This window comes from Tupaia chinensis, unplaced genomic scaffold (assembly GCF_000334495.1).
Source record: "Tupaia chinensis unplaced genomic scaffold, TupChi_1.0 Scaffold141490_1, whole genome shotgun sequence".
Taxonomy (NCBI): Eukaryota; Metazoa; Chordata; class Mammalia; order Scandentia; family Tupaiidae; genus Tupaia; species Tupaia belangeri.
The window spans coordinates 1,065,849-1,089,339 of record NW_006201352.1 but is presented as its reverse complement, the minus strand read 5'-3'; the positions used below and the strand labels follow the sequence as shown (position 1 = coordinate 1,089,339).

Genomic DNA, 23,491 nt, shown 5'->3' with positions numbered 1-23,491 from the left:
TAAAACTATTCAGTTACAAGTTATCTAAAATTGTCTTGCTTATGACTTAGGGCCAGAATGTTTGCTGTTGCTTTGTTTCTGTTTTTCACTTGAGTGAGTTAGAAAATATTTTTCCTAGGCTTTGGATGACACTAAATAGTAATTTTTAAGTAGCTACCTTTTTTTTTTAATGTTAATGAGAATCTTTATCAATATAGCCAGCTCTTGTTGGAAAAGAAGCACAATTTTTCAATATTTTTCCCCAAAAGTGCAACTTCAGAAAATATGTAAGAGATGTAGCAATTAACCTACATGCACATTTATAATACTAGAAAATGGGTAGCTAGTTACATTCAAAGACAGGATCTGATAGGCCCAAATTGCTTAAAACATCACAGTTATTGAAGATATACCCCAGGGAATTCGAGAAACCATTTAACAGATGAAAGTACATTTTGAAAAGTCTGACCTTACAGGCAATCATAAAATGAATCAAAACAGTGCTTTTTTCCCCCTGAAATGTACAGAGCCCATCTGTGTCTAATCCAGTAATTATAGACTGTGTTCAATTACCTTTTCAAACTTGGAGCAGACTGGAGACTAGGCAGTGAACAAACATAGGGTTTTGTCTAGACCTCAATTGACCACAGTCTAAAACTTGAATTTATATCTAATTTTATTTTTTGTTTGGTTTGATAGTTTTTAAAGGATTCATTTTTTTGCTACTTGGTGTTTTACCTTCTTAGATTTTGAGTTACTCCTTTTTCTTATTCAAAAGCCTTTGTATCAGCTATAGCTTATGCTACAGTCAGATGTTTGCTTTCTGAATACTTTTGTCTGCAAATCAATAATTGCACTGGAAAAAAGACTGCATGGGGTGGGGGAAGGGATTTTACCAGCAAGTAGTATTTTTTTAAAGTAGCCTTAAAAATGTTGCTGCTGACTATAATTCTTTTTTTTATGTGCTAGGAAAAAATAATGTATTTTCCTTTTAAACTTTGAAAACTGTAGGTAATTTTCAGTTGCTTTGCATACTTAATGAAATGTTTTAAAGATATGTGTACACTGCTAAAACATGTCTTTCTTTTATCAAATATGTATTACAGTGTTTTCTCTTTACATATTTTTATTGCATTTGCCAATTGGACTGGTATCCTTTACAAGATGCAATATGTAGTATTCAAAATCCATTTGAAACCATTTCCCTTAATCAAGTCAGTTTATGACCTGATGAATCTGAGTGAGAATTACTGTGAGTTGCCATGGCCAGTTCAAAATATTTAAAGTTTATCTAGGAACTTTTGCAATCAAGTTTTTTTATCTGTTTCTTTAAACACAAAACAAAGAAAAGATGACCATTATTTCACAATGTTAATAGTTAAAGTTCTTTTTTTTCCTTTGTTTAGTATTCACAGTTATTCACATTCCAGCTAACATTAGAAACAAATGTTTTCAGGTATTTATTGGAACTAATCATTGCACATTAGACCCTGAGTTTTTCTAGAAACTTTAGAACCATTCCAAGTATGTTATATTGTTTTTCAAATTGTTTTCATTTAGGTCTCACCATCCTGTGAAAATGTTAAGGACACTGTCATTGGAGAGAGAAGCAGTTTTTATTTGGTTGCATGAATGTACTTTCTGAAAACTATTGGGGAAAATAAAATTTCAAGAGGACTCTAAGAATCTTGTGTTGAATACTTCCACGTGACATTTGCTCAAGAACACTTGGACATTATGATTTTTTTTTTAACCTCCTTCCTGTCCTCATATTTTATGGAACTATTGTTTTTTTTTAACTGCTGGTTCCCATATGGAACTATTGTTATAATTAGCCTCTGTTCGGTGCTTCTCAGGATCTTCACAGAGAAGGAAAAAGATTAATCTTCCTAACTAGAACTTGAGAGAGCCTTTGGATCTGCCCTCATTCATCCTCTGAGCCATACAAAGTGTTCTTGGTTCTTCATCCTGTCTCACAGACTGTAGCTCCCTGCGAGGTCCTACTTGCATTGCCTGAGAAGTAGGTACCTCCTTCAGTGATCTTGATTTGATTGTAACTGATGAACGTGCTCTTGCCACCCCTGCTGCACTGTGAGTTCCTTCAGAACAAACGATGGATGGGTGTTAGGTTCACCCACTTCCAGCATCCAGCACAGTGCCCAGCAGTGACAGGTACTGGCTTCTTGTTGACTGAATAGGGACAAAGTGGACCATTCACTCCGGGTTCTTAGTACGAAAAGGTAAGAGTTAAAAGTTAGTGGAAACCACATCTAATAACACTTAACCTTCCTGGTTATAACCAGATGACTAAAAAACAAAACTTCATTTTTTATTTCTAACTCTAAATTTTGAAAAATGAGAACAGTAATAGAATGAATTTTATTCATGAAGTCTGTGTTTTCCATTGAAGCTGCACATTCTATTACTGTGTTTGACAAACTGATTGCTTAATTTACGATTTATACAACTGCTTTCTCCATCTGCATTTCTCTGGTACCCGTAGCTACATGTCTTCCTGATTCACAGAGAAGCTTTGCCAGTAAACACTTACTACTTTGAAAGTGCTATTTGATCCAGTGAAGTCGTAACATACAGGTTACAGGTCCTGCTATAGTGAATCCCGAAGTGTGGGATTTATTGTCCTGTGTCTTTTAGGCAGGATTATTCTTGTGTTGGAGGGTGGAGTCTCAGAGTTCTCCCTCCCTGTGACCTCAGGTATTTACATGCCTCTGTTCCTGAGGTTCTCAATATTTTTATTACACTTTTACCCTCAGGGTGAAATGGAAAGAAATCAGGTTGTTTATAAAAGCAGTATTTGGGGCCAGGAGGAGGCATGGTGTTAAGGTGCTGGACTTCCACATGGCCTACTGTGATTCCAGTCCTGGCCCTGGTGGCTTGAAAATCATGCTAGGCGTGTGTATGTGTACGTGTCCAAAATCCCAGGAGGAGAATGGAGGAGAAAGGATTGCTGTGTGGCCATTCCCCCTTGGAGATGATTTCTTACTTTCCTTCTCATTGTCTTTGTGCTGTGAGTGCATGTGCCTATGGCAAAAACCTTAACACATGTTTTAATATAAAAGCAATCTTTTATAAGAAAAATAAAACAGAAGTTTATGGTTGTATAATTATAGTCAACTGGCAAGTTATTAATTGCATTAGCAAGGTAATATTCCAGACCTCTGGCTTTGCTTTGAAGATGTGGGTGCTTGCGCGTACTTTTTACTTAGCAGAGGAGTAAGGATTTTTTTGGTTATTCTTTTTTGTTAGATGTCTGTCTAGAACGTAGGAATGTGGTTTTTACTAACTTTGGCATTTTAGAGCTTTTCAGTATGCCACGTTTAAGTAATCCACTTGTGGACTTTGAAAATATTTCTGCTTCCTGTGTATTGCTCACTGGGGAATGTGGCCCCTACAACCAACTATACCATGGCAAGATCCAAGGGTAATGAAGGCCATGATCATTGGACCCTCAACTTCTTCCAAGCAGATGGAGGTGACTGCAGGTCACAGCCCCCCATGTCCCCGTCCTTTGCTTATGATTAGCGCTTGGCCTAATCCGGGGTGCTGCCACTGGGACAGGGCTGTAACCAGGTGGGTAGACTTATGCTGGGAGATCGCCGATGAATGAGAAGCCGATGGTGAGCTCTGGCTTGTCCATGGCCACACTGAGACGTGGTGTCTGGGTCAGAGCCCTGGATACCAAACACTCTCTGACCTCCACTCTCAAAGTAAAAGGGCTTGTTTTATTAATATAGAACGTAATTTTGGGATTTGCTAATGAGAGACTCAGGAACAGATTTCCTGTCTGCTATCTTCTCATAGTCTTTGGGAAGCCTTAAACTGTTTTAATTCAGACTGCTTCCTTCTTTAAATTCTAAGTTGGATGCTCTCATGCCTGTTTGATATGTATATTACCATATTCCTGGATTCTACTCCTGAACCCTGTTGGAAAGTTTCAAGGCAAACACTTGGTTTTCTGTTAGCCCTCAAATTGGGCAGTGGTCATTCAATTATGGTATTCGGTTGACTGAGGCAGAGTCACATGTTAAAAGTGTATTTTGTTAGTAGCCCACAAAACGTACCAGCTGTCAGTTTTTTGGTCATGTCTTACTGTGAGCAATATATGGTAGTAATAATATTCCCAAATTTCATCTGTGGATTACTTAAATGTGACATCCAGAAATTAATCAGTGAAAAAACCTCTAAGCATATGTACTCTGTTTGTGCACTTACTAAAAACTTAATAGTAGTCTCTCAGTGGACTCATATGTTGTCCAGAATGCCAAGTCACAAATATGCTACAAATGTAGAACAGCAAATTTCGTTGAATGTTATGAAGAACGTTTAATGTCTGGCCCATTTGCTCTCTGTTGTGCTTATTGATCAATGTTAGGTGGTTGTGGTAGATTCCTATCACTCTGCCTCCAATCCGCTCTCTGTTAGAATAGCACCTTCATCCCTGGGGGAGCTGACCCTGCCTCTGACTTCATCCAGATGGCTTTAGCAGAAGTAGTTGTCTTCCCATAAGATATTTTCCACCCTTAAGGGTAGAGAGCAAGGGTAGGGACCAGACTCAAATCTGACCAGTAAGAATACTGCCCTAGGACATTTTGAAATTAGAATTAGGAAAGCCTCATTCTTTACCAGAGGTTTAATTTTAACAAAATTCAGGAGCATTGGTGGCAGTTCCCATTGCTGAGCTGCAGTAAGAGAATTAAATAAAACTAAACTGGATTGGAAACCAAGGGAGTTCTGAGGCATCTTAAATTTCTGGTTCTAGTTGTTTCAGAGCTCAGCTGTTAATCTTTGTCCTTCCTGTGTTTTGATCATTTAAGCTAGTGGTCTTTTATTTATTTATTTTTTTTAAGAAAGATTTTTTGTGTAGGGCTCATGCTCTCACCAGGGAGACAGAGACAGAAAGCAAGAAATTACCCCCCCCCCCAGGGGGACGGGCATGCCACAGTCCCTTCTCCATTTTCCTCTGGGGATTTTGGACATATATATACACACACAAATGCCTGGCGTAAGTTTCATGCCTCCAGGTCTGGGACTTGAACTGTGCTCAGCCATGTGGGAATCCAGCAACTGTAATCATTATGCCATCTGCTGGTCCCAAGCTAGTGGTCCTTAAGTGAGAGGCAGTTTTGCCTCCAGGGGATAGCTGCCAATGTCTGGAGATGTTTTTGGTTGTTACAACTAGAGGCAGCTCTAGTTGGTAGAGGCCAAGGGTGTTGCTAAGCATTCTGCAATAAACAGGATAGCTCTCCCACATTGTCCTCTCCCCGAACAGGGTTCTCTGACCCAACACGTCAAGGCTTAGGTTTATAACCCAGAATTTTAACCCACCCTTTGTATATTATCTCAGTATCCTTTTAAATATCTGCTTCCCCTTTTTGGAAAACAAGCCATGATTAGTTTCTGTTCAAGATCACCTTAACTAACCTAGGAGTATACATAAACTAATTGTGAGTATTTAGTGATTGATCCATATTTCAGTTCCATATTTAAGATGTAGTGGGACCAGCAGAGGGAGTAATGGTTACGCTGCTGGACTCCCCCATAGTCAACTGTGGTTCGAGTCCCAGGCCTAGCAGCTTGAAACTCATGTTGGGCATGTGTGCATCTATGCCCAAAATCTCGAGAGGAGAATGGAGGAGAAGGGATTGTAGTATGACCATCCCCTCTGGGGGATGATTTCTCACTTTCTGTCTCTGTCTCTCTCTCTCTGGTGAGTGTATATGCCCTACAGCAAAAATCTCTCTTAAAAAACAAAAAGATTTTTAGCATATAACTGGCCTTATATTCTACCATGTGAATTTACCTACCATTCAGGTTCAAATAGGTACCCTTGGGTACCTAAACAACATATATTCCCAACATTAAAACTTTTAAAATAAAGCCTGTTCATAAATTGCTATTAGGATTGGATCGAAATTTTGCTCTCCTCCCTAAGATTTCTTAAAAGATCTATATTCAACTTCTATGTCAAGGATAAAATCACCAGTTTTAGCAATAACTGTGATTAAAATCAATGAATGTGCGTTGGAAGATGAATCCAAGGGACCACGCATTCTTAGAGTTTCAAAGAGGAACTTGGTCCAGCCCATGTTAAGGTAGATGTGGCAGTTCTTTGTACCTACAATGTTTTATCAAGGCCATTGAAACCATGGCATGAATATCTTTTATTTTTTTGGAGAGGTTTTTTTTTGCCATAGGGCGTGCACGCTCGCTAGACAGACAGAGAGAGACATAGAGACAGAAAGCGAGAAATCACCCCCCAGGGGGGATGGTCACGCCACAATCCCTTCTCCTCCATTCTCCTCTCGGGATCTTGGACATGCACGCACATGCGCCCGGCGTGAGTTCTAAGCCATCGGGTCCGGGATGCAAACCGCGGTCAACTACGTGGGAGTCCAGCGACATAGCCATTATGCTAAATGCTGGTCCCAAACGATGGCATGAATATCTTGATGGACAAATTGATGAAAAGAATGTCAGTGAATGATTTGACAATAAGGATCTAAAACATTGAGTAGGGCCTGCAGGTAATCACTAAAGTTAAGAACCAGTTTAAGATGACCTACATTTTACATGTAAAAAAAAAATTATTATTTTTTTTTAGAGATTTTTGCTGTGGAGTGCGTCTGCTCATTGGAGAGGCAGAGTGAGACAGAGACTGGAAAAGAGAGAAAGCACCTCCTGGCGGGATGGTCACCCTGCCGTCCTTTCTCCTCCATTCTCCTTGGGATTTTGGGCATGTATTCACACACATCCAGCGTGAGTTTTCAGCTGCTGAGTCTGGGATTAGAACCACATGTAAGTCCAGCGATGTAACCATTGCGCCATCCTGGAAAATTTTTTTAACTCTCTGACTACTTTTTAAATCTTTTTCTTTCTTTGGTCAGAAGACGCACGTGCTAGCTGTGAGCGCACAGAGAGAAAACGAGAAAGCACCCCCATGGGGGATGGTCATGCTGTAGTGCCTTCTCCACTTCTCCCTGCTCTTAGGGCTCGGGACACACTCTCATGCACACCTGGCGTGCTTCTCAAGCCACTGGGTCCAGGACTTGAACTGCATGGTCAGCCATATGGGACACATTTATCAGACGGACTGGCCCAACTACTTAAGAAAAAAAAAAACGTGTTGAAGATTATCTCGATTTCTGGTTAAAACTAGAGTTAAACCAGCAGTGTATTCTGTGAAGCTGAATTTCTTTGTCTTTCTCTCTTGGCATGTGATGACACTTAGGAGGCACTGTCTAAATGTTCAGAAAATGCTGAGTGATGATTTCATCCACCCCCATGGCTTTAAGTATCTGTGATCCAGCAGCTCCCACTTTTGTACTCCCAGCTCAGACTTCTCTCTCAGACGTGCACTTAGACACACACAGCCGTCTCCTCCCTGACAGCTCTGCATAGATGTCTCATACGACACTCGATCTCTGCTACGTCGTCACACACGCCAGGCACACCCATCCTAGCCTTTGTTGGTGGTGTTCTCTGTCAACATGCTTCTCCCCAGACGCCTGCCTGCTGTCTGCTGGCTGACTTCACTCCATGTGTGTCAGCCCAGGGAGGCCATCCCGACTGCCCTGCTTCAGTTAGAGCTCACCTCTTTCTCCACACCCTGTCTAGGTTCTTACCTTGCTCTACTTTTGCCTTTTCTCCCCCTTAATATCCAGCATACTTTATGAACACACTTATTATGTTCTTTTTAACATTTATTATTTTTATAAATGATTATTTTTCAGAACCTGGCTAGATTGTAAGTAGAGACACGGTCATTAAAATAAGGGACTTTTGGGGACCAGCAGATGGTGTAATGGTTATATTGCTGGACTCCCACATGGTTGACCGCGGTTTGAATCCTGGAGCCAGCAGCTTAAAACTCATGCCTGGCGCAGGTGTGTGCATGCCCAAACTCCCAAGAGGAGAAGGGATTGCAGCGTGGCCATCCCTCACCCTGAGGGATGAATTCTTGCTTTCTGTCTTTCTCTGCCTCTCCAGTGAGCCCATGCACCCTATAGCAGAAAAAAAGGGTCTTTTGGGGCCAGCCCATGGCCTGGTGGTTAAGGTAGCTGGATCCCACATGGCTGATTGTATGATTTGAGTCCCAGGCCCAGCAAAGAGAGAAACATGCTGAGTGCATATACATGTGTGCTCAAAAATCCCTAAATGAGAGAAAAATGGAGGGGAAAGGATTACAGTATGACCATTCCATTCCGTGTGTGTGTTGGGGAGAGTGCTTTCTCACTTACCTGCTCCTTTGCAGTGAGTGGCCATGCCTCTGACAAAAATTTAAAAAGGGGGAAAAATCAGAGGCTTTTGACTTCAAGTTCATTTCGATTTTTGTTACACATCAGCTTCTTTTTATTTACTTCATAATAACCTTATCATTTTGAGATCTATAACTCCTGGCCTCCTTAACAATAATATATATACACACACATGCATCTTAATATTTGTATATATGAATCATATATGATGTGTGTATATGTGCAAATATGTATACATGATTAAAGTGATATTTCTTTGTATTTCTGAATGTAACACATAAAAAATTCTGAGCTTTTCACCCAATCTAGAAGTTATGTTTCAGGTGATCTAAAGTAGAATATAGTCCATGTAACATGAATGGGCAACAGCAAGGGGCAGGACAAAGAGACAGGCTGTTATATTCCAGAGAAGCATGAATCGGGGATCCCACAAGACCTGCATGATATACTAAAGATACCTGAGGTAAAACATTCTAAAAAATAGCTGTTTTTCATATGGGTCCCTTTTTTTTTAGAGACATTTTTGCTATAAGGTGTGTGCGCTCACCAGAGAGACAAAGAGACAGAAAGTGAGAAATTACTCCCTAAAGGAGATGGCCACACCGCATTCCATTCTTCTCCATTCTCCTCTCAGAATCTTGGGGACACATGCACACATGCCCAGCTCAAGTTTCAAGCTGTGTGTCCAGAACTTGAACTGTGGTTGGCCATTTGGGAGTCTAGCACCTTAACTACCATGCCACCTCCTGGTCCCCACATGAGCACTTCTGGGTCTTGTGCACCAGGAGGGTGTCAGCTGTGATTCAGTTTTTTAATGGTGATTAATATCTTCTTGAGCAGTGATGGCAGGCTAGCTAGTATTTAAATTAAAAAATCACCATGGAGGAGCGAGATGGTGTAGAGGTTAAAGTGCTGGATCCCACATGGCTGGCTGTGTGGTTTGAGTCCCAGACCTAGTATCTTGAAAATCATGCTGGGTAGCTGTGCATGAGTGCCCCAAATCACAAGGAGACTGGAGAAGGGATTGCAGCATGGCCATTCTCCCTGGGGAGTGATTTTTTGGCTTTTTCTCTCTCTGTTGCTCGCTCTCTGGTGAGCACACATCCCCTATAGCAAAACTAAAACAACCAAAACCAAAACCAAACAAAAAGCCACCCTATACTTGAACTCAGAATGCTTTTACTTTTGTGTTAGGGTGTCCAGAGTCATTTGTTCTGAGATTGTCTCTGGCCTAGTGACTGAAAAATGGTGAACATGCAGTAAATAGAGGATGCTTACTTTCCAAACCGGAATGTCAAGTTCTGGGAGACACATTGTGTATCTTTCTAGTTTACTTCTTTCTTTCATTTAATTTAATTTTGTTGTTGTTTATCAGCCAGAGGACACATACGCTCACCAGAGAGAAATAGGGAGATGAAGAGAGAGAGAGAAGGAGCAAGCACCCCCCAGTAGGGCATGGCCACATCTAGTCTCTTCTCTCCTGTGAGGGTTTGGGACACACACACACACACACACACACACACACACACACTCCCCTGGTCTGTTTTTCAAGCTGCTAGGGCTGGGATGTAAACTGGGATGTTGGCCATGTGGGATTTGGCTACCTTAACCACTAGGCCACAGGACTGGCCTTTAATTTAAGTTTACATTTTAAAATTGACATGCAATAAGATGGAACTTTTTTGCTGATACTGTTCTATGCATTTTGACATTTTGAATCTGTGTGTTTTATATAACCACCTAGAATTAGGATACCAAACATTTTTATCACCACCACCCCAAACGCCCTAGTGCCTTCCTTTTGTAGCCCTGCCTGCTCCCCAAGCCCCGCAAACTGTTTTCCTTTGCTCTATTTGTTTTTTTCAGGGACATCATATGAATGGAATCATGTAGTATGTAACCCTCTGAAACTTCTTTTAGTCAGTACAATGCCTTTGCTGTTCATTCAGCATGTGTGTATATCAGTATGTCCCTCCTTCCTTATTACTGAGTAGTACTTCATTATAGAGAGGACCGTAGTTGTCCATCACCTGTTAAAGGACATTTGGGTTGTGTCCAATTTTTTGGAGTGATGAAAAGAACTGCTGTGAATATTTGTTTATGGGTTGTTGTGTGAGCAGACATTTTCATTTCTCTAGTTCAAAAACCCATTACTGGGGCCAGTAAGTAGTATGGTGGTTAAGGACGCTGGACTCCCACATAGCCAACCACAGTTCAATTCCTGGACCTGGTGGCTTGCTTTCTCTCTCTCTCTGGTCAAATTAAAATAAATAAATTAAATAAATAAAGTTCAATAAAATAATTCTTTTAAAAAAACCCATTACTGAGTTTGTTAGGTCATAAGGTAAGTTTGTATTTAATGTTAAAAGAAATTGCCTGTATACACATGTTCACAACAGTGTTTATACAATCAAATAGTGAAAATAATCCCAGTGCCCACTGGCTATGATGAATGGATACATAAAATGTGTATACATACAATGGAGCATTATCTTGTGAAAAAAAGAAATGAAGTTCTGATTACCTGCTATAACAGAGATAAACCTTGAAAACATGCTAAGTCAAAGAAAGCCTTTGCAAAGGGCCCCTTGCTATGTGATTCCAGTTACATAAAAATGTTCAGAGTGGGCAAAACTGTAGAGTCAGAAAGTATCATGGATTAGTTGCTTAGTGCTGGGTGGTTTAGAGGATATGGGAAATAATTCTGGACAGGCGGTTTTTAGGGTGATGGAAATGTTCTAAAATAGATTGGGAGAATGATTGTACAAATTGTGAATATATTAAGAACCGTGGAATTGTACACTTACATGGGTATACTCTGTGCTGTGTGAACTAGATCTCAATAAGGCCATATTTAAAAAAGAAAGAACTGCTTCCTTGTTTTCTAAACTGGCTATACTGTTTCGTATTCCCACCAGCAACACAGGAAAGTTCTGTTGGGTTGTCAGAAAAATCATGACATATCCTTCTATGCAAAAATCAGCCATGACTTTCCTGACAACCCAATAATTGCTATACATCTTTTTTTTTTTTTTGGAGAGGTTTTTGCTATAGGGCTCGTGCGCTCGCCAGACCGAGAGACATAGAGACAGAAAGCGAGAAATCATCCCCCAGGAGGGATGGTCACACCGCAATCCCTTCTCCTCTATTCTCCTCTCGGGATCTTGGGCACGCACACATGCCCAGCATGAGTTTTAAGCCACCAGGTCCAGGATGCAAACCGCGGTCGACTGCGTGGGAGTCCAGCGACATAGCCATTACGCTAACTGCTGGTTCCCTAGTTGCTATACATCTTTACTGGCCCTTGGTATTGCCAAAATTTTTATTTGATCTATTTTAATGGGTATATAAGCCAGCTAGTAGTCAGTAATAATATGACCCTCCATGGTGCTAAGCCCACATGGGAAGGTCCCTGGTTCACATCTCAAGGCCTCCCTGTACACATGCTGAGCGTATACACGCATGCTTGTGGTTCATGCTGGCTGCGCCTGGGAGTAGATTTGCAGTATGGCCACCCCATGGGAAGTGCCTGTCATGCTCTCATGGAGGAAATAAACAAACACAAATTAATAAATACAGACATTGTCTTAAAAAAAAAAGTAAACTCGATTAAGTCAATTCTTTCTAGTTATGTTTTTAGAAAAAAAATAAATGAATCTCTAGCATGGCTTTTTTTTTTTAGAGAGAGAGATTTTTGCTATAGTGTGCATTCTGTTGTACTTCTATGCAATTATATATATATATGAATATATATATATGTATATATTCATATATATATATATTTCTCTCACTGGAGAGACAGAAAGTGAGAAATCCCCCCCCCAGGAGGATGACCATTTAGTAATCCCTTCTCCTCCATTCTCCCCTTGGAATCTTGGGCATGCACACACACGTGCCCGGCGTGAGTTTTAAGCTGCTGAGTTCAGGACTTGAACTGAGGTCGACCATGTATGAGTCCAGCGTCATAACAGTTACATGATCTGCTGGTCATCTAGCTTTTGAACATTTCATGTTTTCTACTTCATTGCCTTTATATATGCTGTTCCCTCAGCCCGAAATATTTCCACCCTTAATCTCTTTGCTGTGCCAACTCCTTTTCTAAATTTATTTTTTTAGCTGAAACACCACTTTCATTTCTTCTGGACTCTGGGAATGTAAGAGTGAACAAGACAGACATAGTTCTTACCCACTTGAGGTTTATTCTCTGAAACATGGAAACTCTCTGACCCCTCCCGTTAGACTTGGTGGGCACCTCTATTTTATGTTCTCATAGGTTCCCCGTGTTTTTGCTTCATAGAACATGAATTATTTGTACATGTATTTTTCGTGGTTTCTCCCCATCAGGTTGAAAGCCACTGACCTTTAAACATTTTTGTTCATGTATCCCTTAAAAGAGTTTTTGAATAACTAGGCAACATCATATATATATATATATATATTTTTTAAGCTGACATAATTTTTCATCATACGTTTACAGAGTTGCAAAGCATATAATTCTTAGTATACTATAAAACTTGACAATTTAAAGTGAAACTTTTTGTTACTCTTTTAAATATACCCCATGGAATCTGAGTAACATATTTGATCTTCATTATCATTAGTTGAAAAAAGTCCCTGAAAAAAATTTTGTGCTTTCCTAAGTTTTACAACCTTTCTTCTTCTCTTTAAATTCATCTTTCTATTTTACTCCCCCATATAATATACTATCTGTCATTTTATGCTTGGAATTTTTTTTTTTTTTTCAGATTTTTTGCCAGAGGGCAAAAGGTGCTTGACAGGAAGAGAGAGAAAGTGAGGAATCACCCCCTGGGGGGCAGGGGTGGTCATTCCATAATCCTTTCTCCTCTCTGTGTTTTGGGCATGCGTGTACACATACCCAGTGTGTTTTTTGAGCCACTGGGTCTGGGACTCAAACCAGGGAATTGGCTATGTGGGATCTAGCCACCTTTACCACCATACCACCTGTTGGTCCCTATGCTTGGAAATCTTTTGTGAATCATTCTGTAGTACTTCTGTGCAATAAAAATAGATACATGAATTGAAATATGTTTATTTTAATTGCCAAAGGTTGCATGCACTTGCCAGAGAAAGAGGGAGAGAGAGAAAGCATCCCTAAAAGGGCATGATCCTGCTGCAATCCCGTCTTCATTTCTCCGTCCTGTCAGGATTTGGGGCATGCATGCACTTAGATCTGGCTGGCCATGTAGGATCCAGTTCCCTTAACCACTAGTTATAGCGCCAGCCCTGAAATTAAATTAAAAAATATTTTTCCGGTGATGTCCAAAAGGGTCTAAGTATTCTATGTTGAGTTACCTTTGCAGTTATTATTAGTGTACATGGATTAAAATTAAAAAAAAAACATTCTTTTATTGGAAAAGTCTCTCAAGAGGATGGTAGGTTTTTTTTTTTTTTCCTAACTGGTTGTGTATAAGTGGATGAATATTACTTTTTCCTAGAATGTGACAGGTTTCAATATCTAGTCATTCTTGGTTTTCATTTATTGACATAAAAGCTAAGAAACCTTATTTCCATTAATCAGTAGATGAGAATGGAAGTTTTGTTATAGCACTGCCACTCCTCTCAGTTCTTGGAACTTTGTGAGTTAAATGCCAAAACTTTATCAGCATTTAAAAAATGATCAGATAACGACTCAGTTAGATGCTCCATTAATTTTACTGAATCGAAAAAAATGTGAGCCCTTGCGCCTGGGAAAGGATTTGTTGCCCAGTCATTAGAGTCATTCACTTTCTCAGCTTCCCCGGGATTTCTGAGTGTCCCTTTGTTGGAAGTTTTTATACTCTGGACGGTGCAACCTAATAAGAATCATGCCTGGAGACAGCTCTGTCTTCTCTGCAGTGGGAGAAGGGGCTTATGTCAGCTATGTGGGAAGGTAAAAGCAGTGCGACGTGGGTCTTAGCAGATTCTCAAGCTCATCTGCGAGGCTAGATGGAAGCTGGAGAGCTAGGCATCCTTCCCCTTAAACTTGGTGTGCCAAGAACACCTGAGCAGTTCAGCTCTCCTTCCAGGGATGCCCACCCCTCCGTGAATTGCTGCTTAGAGCTACATCTGGGCAAACAGGTGTGCTGTTTGTTTGTTTTTCCCAAGTACAGTTTCCTCAACTGAAGAACTCAATACCTTTTTTTTTTCATTCATATTGAATGTAGGAGAAAACTTCTCAAATAAAGTGTGTGCCTTCTCAAATCTGTGTGCCTTTCAGTTTCCTTTGAAAAGATAGAAAAGGGAAACCATTTTTATTCCTAAATAGGGTTTTATTCTATGAGGTTCATGTTCAAGAACAAAAAGTATTCTTTTACAAGTAAAGTGGTTTTGTTTATTTATTTATTTTTACTGAGTAGCTTCTTGTTAACCTAATACTAATGTACTTTCCCCAGTTTTCCCCTCGGTTTTCCTAATTACATTGATTTAAGTAACTTTACCATTTTTCTAGTAACCAGGTTCCCAAATTTTCTGCTAAAATGATCTTAGGATATTTTTGGTACTTTTTATAAAAATGTAATTTTCCAAAATTTAGAAAAAAATAGAGTGGTTATTTGTTTTCTCTCTTTGCCTGTAGTGTTTTTGAGCAGATACTTTTAGGTATATTACACCTCCTAGAGGTCTTCGTACATTCATCTAATAAGGATGTTATGCTGCTCTTAAGAAATGTTAACTGTGGATTGGCAGCTTCATTTTTCTGTCGATGTGCAATTCTTATGCTTGGTAGTATCCTGGAGGTTTCTGTTTTTCTCTAGAAAATCGAATGCAGATTTTCGATTGCCTTTTAAAATGCTACACTTCTCCAGGAAACGTTATCTTCACTATAGCATCTGGTTTTCTGTGAAGTCATAATTTTGAATCAGAATTTCCAGCTGTGGCATCTAGTTTTATGGAACCTGAATTGAGAATCAAAAACTAGGTTAGATATTTAAATACCAGAAATAAATGTTACTTTTCTCTTTATAAAGCATTATGGCAATTGTATTTAAGTATTTCCAATTGGAGTTATTCATGATCCGCTCCCAGAGAAATAAGATTGAATAACAGCTGAGTGGTTCTAAGTGAATGGGTCACATTTTATTCTCTGTCAGTATCCTGTGAACCAAATACACAGTGTCTCCACAAGGAAAGATAAGGACCATAAAATATTAGAACTCAAAACAGCCTGAGAGGTCATTTAGCCTGACTCCCCTCGTTTTCCAGATGAGGAAACTGACTCTTATTTTTATCCCTTATAGAGAAAAGGATCACAAACTTGAAGTGAAAGGTGTTATATTTAGTATGCTAGGATAATCCTGTCCTTTGCTATTTTAAAATGTAGCCATTCTTAACAAGCAGAGGAGGGAGGACCTGCGGGCAGCCTTCTGCCTGGAGTGTGGCTGGTGTGCCTAGGACTGGCTCGCGTGTGGTGAGGCTAACAGGACCAAGGCAATTGGCAGCATGTGTCAAGTTAAACATTTCTCCAGCTTTTAATTTCATTGTTCCTCTTTCAAGGCTTTCTCAAGGAATTGCAACATCAGACAAAGGTTTAGCTTAAAAAATACTCTGATAGGGTTTAGCAAAAACATGTTCATTACAGCATAATTTGTCCTTGTGATAAACCAGAAAAACAACCTAGTTGTCCAATAAAGAAAAATAGTTAAATTACAGCAAATTTAAACAGTGAAATGTTATGTAGCCATTAAAGGTTTTTTTAGACGAATTTTTTATTATATTGGGAATATTCATTATGGTGTTAAGTAAAATAGATGGAATATATGATAGAATTGTATGTATAATATGGTTTCAGTTACATAAAGACCCAACATGCATAAAATGGGTAATTATATATCACAGTGATAAAATAATTTGTTTCTAGGTGATATTGTTGTAAGTTAATTTTATTTTCTTTATATTTGCATTCTTAAAAAACTGTAAGCAAAAAAAGATCATGAGAACAAAATTTAAATGAATTGAAGAGGTAAATTTTTTCATAATGCAAAGTGATAGAAGACTCTGTTGGGTCATTGGAAAAGTCAAGATGCATTTTTGCATAAACAACCAGAAAAACACATCATGACTTTCCTGACAACCTAATAAGACCCCATTGAGAAAATTATCATAGATACTTAGTCCCTGATCCCCGTGTTCACGTATTCACACACAGCTGCCCCTCTTCCACCCTCATGGTATGGAGCCACTGGTGGGGGTCAGTGATCCATCTGGACCATGGACAGTGGGTGAGATGCACAAGTAACTATTTTCATTAGCAGTCATTTTATCTGGAAAAAAATAAATTCGAAAAGTCATTTCCCCCGATTGAGTGAATGTTTCTTTATTCTTTGATTTGGCAAACATTTTAGAATGCTTGCTAGGGAATTGCTCGAAGGTAACATTCTGCTACTAGCGATGGTCAACATTTTCATAAATCTGCTTGACAGAGTGTCCTTTGGCACAGTTCCGTTCTCACCTGGTTCAGTTAATAATTAAGGTGGGCTAGCTATTAAATCGTGAATGTTTCTGTAGAGGCCAGCCATCGAATATCTGTGAGCCTGAGAGTGCAGCTTTAGTCAGGGGTGGGCTTGGTGGGCTCTCAATTGCTGTTTCTTTGCAGTCCAGCGCCGTCAAGCAGCTGTGCAAATTAAATACTGTTCTTCTAAAGGTAAGCTTCCCCAGAGTAGGGTATTTTTTTTTCTCCAGAATTCTTTGATAAATCTATGAATATTTTGAAGTCCTCAATTCCACTTTATAATTTCAAATTAATAACTTCTTACTACTGTAATTTCATACGTTTTATACTACCCCCTGGGGGAGAAAAGTATTTACTTACTTCAAATTTCGTATATTGATTTCAGTTGGTCTCATTCCACATTACAATTATGGCTTTCCATTCCACTAGGTATGACTGAGAGTTGTGTTTCAAATTTGAAATGAGTTGTGCATTAATAAAGCTACTGTTTTTAATTTAAAAGAAAAGATCTTTAAAGGAAAGTTTGTTAGAGACGTGATACATTGAAATGTTTGTCTTATGTAAATTGTTGACAGTCTTAGATTATTATTCCCCTGGTAAGAAGTGGCACCTTTTACATCTTCATTTGTCTTCTTGGTCTAGTCAGATATTTTGTTTTATATACTATAGCAAAGAAATTCTGAAGCTGGAATATGATATCTAGGTAAACTTTCTGTCTTCTTGCCAAAAGAACCCTAAACTCTATGACATAGGTGGCCTTAATTGTTCACAAATGCCATCAGAAAAGGAAATTCCATAGTCTTTCTAGTGTTAGCTTCTTTGATTGGCTATATCCTTCTCTTTCTTTCTCTCTTCCCCTTTTTTTATCTAATAGGAAAATCTAGGTCTTTTTCTTAAAACTTAAACTGTTTTGCTGTTTACCTAGTATTTTAGAGTACTCACGTCTATAGGAATGAAGGTGTTTTTATTATACTTCTTAAAAGTTCTCATTGTCTGTGTGATATACTGATGGTTGTTTGTTTATTCGTTTTTTGATTTTGGACTAAAGTTCTATACTAGTAAATTAATATTAAGAAACAGCCTTGGAGAGATTATGGAGTCTGAGTTGGGATCTGAACAGTGCTAATAAATAGTCTGAACAAATGTGCTTTACTTTTATTTATTTTTTCAATAAGTATTTATGGAATACCTATATGTACCAGTCATTTTGCTGAGAATTGAAGATATAAGATTAAAAATCAAAGCAGAAAAACCCAGTTAGAGTAAATATTTTTAAGTACAGCAAGTCTAGAAGGCTTTTCAGTTATATTGGCAGTAGTGCTGTCATTATTTGGAGGTTATCATTATTGGTCTTATTCAGTTCTATGTGAAAGAAAAAGAATCACTGCTTTTTGTTGGGAATACTTCCCTCAAGAGAAAAATTATTCTAAAAATTAAATACTTCCAAATTTAGGGAAGATATCTACAAATGAGTTGTAAATTTTTGATGAAAAGTTGTGTACAGTGAGGTTCTTTGCAAAGAATTATCCCTGGGGTCTGCAGGTGGCATGGTGGTAAAGGGCACTGGACTCCCACATGGCTGACAGTGGTTCAAGTCCTGGACCTGGCGGCTTGCTTTCTCACTCTCCCCCTCTGTCTCTCTCATTCTCTGGTCAAATCAAAATAAATAATAAATAAAATAATTTTTAAAAAGACAACCAAAAACACACTATAGTTAAAAAAAAAAGAATTACCCATTTCTAGAAAAGAGGAATAAGACTCAGGTTGTCTTAGTAACTTTTTTAGTAGGTAGAGAAAGATAACATCTGGCCACTTAGAGTAATTATTACTAGCAATCACAATTATTAATAGTAATCCCTGTGACTGATGATGATACCGTTGATGTTAATTTAGCTCCACGGGAACAAGACACTTTTATTCTAGGTGTAGTTGATAAATCTCAAGACATAACAGGGTGATTCTGAGGAGCACTGAGCACATTTTTACTGGCTGATCTTACGGTGTGTTCTGGACAGTGATCGCATGATAGGCACTGTGAACAGTAGTCAGGGCAGAGATACTGGGACCGGATTAACAGGGGCCTGATCGTTCTGCTGTCCCCTAGCTGAGTACCGTCGTCGGGCACAGCTCTTAACCTTTTTAAGCCTCAGTTTCCTTGTGCATAAAGTAGGGATAAGGACTTTCCCCCTGTGTAAAGAGTAAGGTCATTAATGAGAAGGAAGTGGTTTCATATCTACGACAGTATAAACCTACCTGGTGCATGGTGTTACAGAGTGCCGGTGAATGAGTAGCTAGATGTTTACCTGCGCATTGGTGTTTTGGGTACTGATGACAGAATAACAGAGTAGCTGTCCCATGGCCTGGTCAGTCAATGCCGATGGAGTTGAACAGTGACGTTATGTCCCTGCCTTTCCTCTGCTGATGTCGCACCATAAGCCAACACGGGAGCTCTGTGCTTCTTGTTGGTGTGTTACCCAGTGAGCTGGAGCCCATGGGAGTAAATGGGAGGTGAAGCTATCCTGAGCTCCCAAGGAAGCGTTCTTATTCAGACTCTGGGATGGCGGGGTCATCGCGTCTCAGAGCTTCGTTTTCTCTGGAGCCTGCGGAGAGTCTGAGTGTCCTCTGTGTGTCTGTGAGCATACTCATGTCAGTCTAGGGCCTACATTCTGAGCCTTCGTCTCAGGAACTGCTCTGGTGGAAATGCTGATTTGTGGAATTCATTAAGCCAGTCTAGGCATTGTCTAGGCACTCTGGTTAAGTCCTCAGATACAGGCTGGTTTGTGCTGGCAGTGCACAGGATCTTTCCTTACCTCCTCGAAAAGGGCATGTGAGTCGCTGCTTCCCACACACTTCATCTAGCGCAGTATTTCGAGCGTTCGTTCTCTCTTGTGTCCTGCGTGCTAAGGCTTACAAAATGTTAGTCTCCCGTGTGACACCAGTGTGTAACACGACTGGTGGTAGTTGTTTTTTTTTTTTTTTTTCCCAAACCCATGATGCAACACAGTCAGATAGGGCAGTGTCATGAATGAGGCTCGAGATTGGCATGGCAAAATTACTGATTTAAAAATTGTACCAAGATCCCAGACCTTGGCTTTTCCTTCCTGTCATAGTATTGGACAGGCTTGGTGAGTAGTATGGGGGTGTGGACATTGGATGAAGGGGGAGAGACTGCCAAGGGTACGCAGTAGGGAGTCTAGGGGCGAGGTACATGGGGTGAGCCGAAGGGGTTGAACGCAGGAGCCTGTGAGGTGTGGAATCCAGAACTTGACGGCCGGAGGGCTCAGTGGGAGGCAGCCATCGAAGGGCCTTAGCCTGAGCAGTGTCTTCTCCTCAGTTGACAGCCCTCTAACCCGGGCGTGGTAGCCTAGGCCCTCTCCCGAGCCTGGAGATGGGGATGGTCAGGACTGGAGAGGCCACAGCGCGTTCTGGACACTGATTCCATTTGCTCGTATGCAGCTTCTCCTTACATACCTCACCCTGGGGAAGCCATTTAAATCTGTGTTCGTCTCACTGAATGGTGGCCACAGGTGCGTCTTCCTGCCACTTCGTGTTTTTCATTTTTAAACAGGATTTTTATATTATTTGCTTTAACTTTCCTTTGGAAATATAGAGACTAAATGAAGAAAAGAGACATTTGGTTTTGGAAATGTATATAACAAAGAAGCCTATCTATATATTATTTGAAGAAATGTAATTCAACCTCAGGAGAAAAAATTCACACAATATGATAAATCATACATGTTCTCATTTACTTCTCCAGTGTTTTAGACATGGGTAACTTTCAGAGTCCGTAGTGTGAATGTGGACAGATAGTACCACTGTGCTCTGTTGTTCTATTTGGAACTCTCACAAGCATTTAACTTGTACCATTTCTTTAAACCGGGTGCTATAAGGACTTCCTTATTTATTTCACAAAACCTTTACCTGTTTCAGGCTGTTCATCCACTCAACAAAATCAGTTTACCTTAAAAGTGGATTTTATGAGCCATCCCCACAGCCTAGTGGTTAAGAGAACTAAATCCCACATGACAAACTATGGTTTGAATCCTGGCCCCAGTGGCTTGACAAACAGGCCGTTGTGTGTATGTGTATGTGTGTATGTGTGCTTGTGAGTGCATCCTGTGTGTGTGTCTGTGTATGCATGTGTGTGTCCATGTCTGTGTGTGTGCATGTGTCTATGTGTGTGTGCATGCCCCAGATCTCAACTGGATGGAGAAATGGAGGAGATGGGATTGCAGCAGGACCATACCTCATTAGGAGGGGCCTTCTCCCTCTCTTTTTCTGTCTCTTTGTTTCTCTTGTGAGCACATGTGCCTTTTGGTAATTGAAAAATAAAACGAATGATATCATTTTCTATTTAAAAATTTGAGGTTAGAGCAAGGGCTAAAGATAGACAAATGTAAGGTCTCTCTTTTCTTTTTTGCATTTAATCATAGCATTTAAATATGAAAGAGGGACCAGCAGTTGGCTAATGGCTATGTTGTTGGACTCCCATGTAGTCAACCATGGTTTGAGTCCCAGACACAGTGGCTTAAACTCACGCAGGGCGCGTGTGCGTGCATGCCCAAGATCCCAACAGGAGAAGGGATTGCGGCGTGGCCATCCCCCCTTGGGGGTGATTTCTTTCCGTGTCTCTCTCTCTGTCTTTCTGGTGAGCGCACGCGCCCTGTAGCAAAAACCTTTCTAAATAAATAGATAGATAGATAGATAGGGAAGGAAGGAAGGAGAGTGGAGGGCTGCCATCTTTTTCCCCATCATTTGTAAGATAACATTTTAATATCTTTGGCTCACAGAAATCCTTTCAATGTGTATTTGAGGCCTTCCAATACTTGAATATTACTTACTGTAAACCAAATGCTTTTCTAGGCCCTTTGCATTTCATCCTTACATAGCCCGTGGGATGTGTACCATTATTTTCCCATTTTATAAATGAAGGAACTGAGGCAGAAATGAGTAAGGAAAGGAATCTCTAGTCAGGAATGCAAGTCTGTACTGAATCGAGGCAGCCTGACTCCAAGGTCCACACACAGTTACTCTTCTGTGCTACCTCCACCGGGGTCTTAACCCTGGTTATATTTTAGGGCCATCAGGGAGCTCAGAGAGAGGAGTGTGGGAGAAATACATTTATAGGGCCTACATCTCTCCTGGTCTCCTTCTAAGGTCGAAGGTTACTCCCTGTTTTCCAGTCTCTGTGATTTCTTCTTCCCCTGACTACACGGAAAGGTGGGGCTCCTAATGCACCTGCAGTTGGGATAGTGCAGCTCTTTACGTAGCCCTGTAAGGCAGGTGCCGTGGGGTGGGCAGCGCCTGCTGCCTGCGGGTGCCCCATTCAGCACCCAGCGTTGCACTTCACACAAGGCATGGCACTCGCATATTGTTTTTTGTTTGTTTTTGCATCAGAGGAGAGCCTATGATCTCTGGAAAAAGCATGGGTATTTAATCGGAGAGTTCAAGGTTCGAATATTAACCCAACTATATCTGGGGCTTCGTTTTTTTTGTTTGTTTGTTTTTGCCTACAAAGGAGGGTTGTTGTGGTGACTAGATGAGATAAATAAAAATATGGAGTAGGCCCTGTAACTTAGTAGATAATCAGAAGTAAATGTGAAATCCTTTCTCTTGTAAATAAGCCTAGTATGAGACTTGGTTAAAAACTGTCACCAGCAAATACACTGTTCACATTTCAGTCAGATACAAGAAGTCATGGAAATTTTGGAGCTGGCTGGACTAGACTGTAGGCATCAGGGAATGCAGACTTTTTTATTATTAGAGCTTTTTGCCCTAGGGCACACGTGCTCACCAGAGAGACAAGAGACAGAGACAGTGAGAGGGAAGGTGAGAAATCACCCCCACACCCTCAGTGGAATGGCCACACTGCAGTCCCTTCTTCTCCGTTCTCCTCCCAGGATCCTGGGCTTGCATGCGCATGTGACTGGCCTGAGTTTCAAGCCACTAGGTCTGGAACTCAAACTGTAGTTGGCCATGTGGGAGTCCAGAGACCTAAACTGCTATGCTGTCTGCTGGTCCACAGACTTTGTTTTATAAGCAAAGATTAAAGTTGGAGAATTGACTTGACCAAGGTCACACTGTCATTTTAGATTATTAGTCTTTGTACAGAATGCTCATTCTAAACTGGGTGTAAATAGATTTTTCTCTTTTTTTTTTTTTCAAAAACCCAGCCTGTTCTTTTTCTTTTTTTTTTTTTTTTTTTGGAGAGGTTTTCGCTATAGGGCGCATGTGCTCGCCAGCCAGCCAGAGACATAGAGACAGAAAGCGAGAAATCACCCCCCAGGGGGGATGGTCACACCGCAATCCCTTCTCCTCCATTCTCCTCTCAGGATCTTGGGCACGCACGCACACGCGCCCGGCGTGAGTTTTAAGCCACCAGGTCTGGGACGCGAACTGCGGTCGACTACGAGGAAGTCCAGCGACATAGCCATTATGTTAACTGCTGGTTCCTGATAGATGCTTTTTTTAAAAAAGAATTATTTTATTGAGGGACCAGCAGTTAGTGTAATGGCTATGTCGCTGGACTCCCATGTAGTTGACTGTGGTTCGAGTCCCAGACCCGGTGGCTTAAACTCACACCTGGCGTGTGTGCATGCATGCCCAAGATCCTGAGAGGAGAATGGAGGAGAAGGGATTGCAGTGTGGCCATCCCACCGGGGGGTGATTTCTCGCTTTCTGTCTCTCTGTCTCTGCCTTTCTGGCGAGCACACGTGCCCTATAATGAAGACCTCGCCAAACAAACAAAAAGCATTGTTTTATTTAACTTTATTTATTTATTTTAATT

At 40.4% G+C, this 23,491-nt stretch overlaps 1 protein-coding gene across 5 annotated transcripts in view; it reads left to right on the top strand.

Moving 5' to 3' along the window:
• Positions 1 to 23,491, top strand: part of STX18 (syntaxin 18) — a 147,618-nt gene that overhangs the window by 28,824 nt on the left and 95,303 nt on the right. Inside the window, exon 1 of one of the 5 annotated variants that reach the window (XM_027766213.1) lies at positions 2,108 to 2,219. The exons of 2 other annotated variants lie outside the window; for them this stretch is intronic. The gene's annotated coding sequence lies outside the window, so the exon portion shown is untranslated. Of the gene's footprint in view, positions 1 to 2,107; positions 2,220 to 16,759; positions 16,894 to 23,491 lie in introns of those variants that run through there. 2 more of the 5 variants (XM_027766210.1, XM_027766212.1) reach the window with 2 other exon arrangements.